Below are 1,702 nucleotides of genomic sequence, written 5' to 3' on the forward strand. Positions count from 1 at the left end.
TGACTCACATAACTCTGTTCATTGCAAATACATTTTTCAGGCAACCAACCAAATGACTGTATCCATAGGCATCACCAGATGGCCAGTGCAAAAATCAGACAAATTATGTATCTACAAATAGCAGATGAAGATGCTGCATGTAGGGAAACCAAAGCAATGGCCAACAGACAGGAAGCGCTCAATACACATGCCAGTCCCCAGGAGAGGAGATGCAAAGAAGTGCGGCAACCACAGCACACTAATTTCTCATGCAAACAAAATAATCCAACATTTATTTATTCATTTACTGCATTTCCGTTCTGCCCCACAGCCAAAGCGCTCTGTATATTTTACGCTCTATGGAACAACCATGTCTATAGTGGAATCCTACAAGGAAGAGGCACTTGGGATCATGGGCTCAAATACAGCGTGACAAAGAATTTCAGAAGATCTTTCTAAAGCCATATGGATCATGGGAGAATAGGCCAGAAAGGGGGGGGAGGGGCTCAACGCTTTACTGGCCTAGTGCATAATCTGTTATCACAGACAACCCCCCACTGTTAGAGCAGACTATTGAGAAATAAAATAGTTTCCTAGAGGCAATGGCATCAAATAGGGGTGTACTTTATTTCCCTATCTGTTCAATGGGTACACAAAACATATCATAAAGAAACCTAGATTAGGATCAGAGGAAAGAGAGAAAATTGGTGGAAGGCAAGTCAATAGCTTAAGACATGCAGATGACACCACCAGACCACTGGCAGAAAGCAGCTGTGTGTCTGGAGCTGGAAAAGAGCTTTGTGGATACCCTGGACTGACATAAAGAAAAAATAGGCCGTAGACCAAACCAAGTCAGTCCTTTCTCCATGAGAAGGCAAAATTGCCTGGAGAAGGCAATCATGCAAGGAAGAGTCACGCTGTAGCCCACCCAGAGCGCCTTATGGCTAATGAGCCTTATGGGATAGAAATTTAATTAATTAATAAATAAGAGTCCAAGGCAGAAAAGAGGAGGAAGACCAACTGTGAGATGGATTGGGTCCATAAAGGAAGCCACAGCCTTGGATTTACAAGAGCTGAGCAGGCTGTGAAGGGCAGGACAGTCGGGGCTTTCATTCATGGGGTTGCCATGAGTCAGAGAAGGCCTGACAACACATAACAACAACGTTTACCAGGGGGATCAAATGCAGGCTAATAACACTGGTCTACAAGGAGAAAACCTCGGAAATGAAAGTAGCTAAATTTTACCAGAATTGGGTCACTAATAAAGGAAAATTAAATCCAGAGTATTAATTGGCTCCGCTGACATCGACGGCCCTGGATCAGCTGCATCCTGCTCGTTGTTTTTATCATCATCTGAGTCTAGAGCATGGGTCCTCAAACTACGGCCCGCGGGCTGGATCCGGCCTGCCATAGCTCACCACATATGTGCGTGCACGCATACATGCGTGGCAAGGTGCCGGCTTGCTCGCAAGATGGTTTTGGACTCGGGAGAAAATGATCTCTGTGCATGCCTGCCCCTGTCTTTCTGTGCTCAGCCCACCCCCCCCCCCGGCCCGCACCGCCTTGGCGGCCCGCGCCCATCCCTGGCACCTTTCAACTGACCCCCTATTCAAAAGTTTGAGGACTCCCGGTCCAAAGAGTGGAATCTAGAATTCCAGGTGGATCTGGAATTGGCAAGTCCTCACCATGGGGTACAGGACGCAGTGCTGAGGGAATGTTTGGA

Source organism: Varanus komodoensis, unplaced genomic scaffold, assembly GCF_004798865.1.
Source record: "Varanus komodoensis strain SLA01 unplaced genomic scaffold, ASM479886v1 scaffold73, whole genome shotgun sequence".
NCBI lineage: Eukaryota > Metazoa > Chordata > Lepidosauria > Squamata > Varanidae > Varanus > Varanus komodoensis.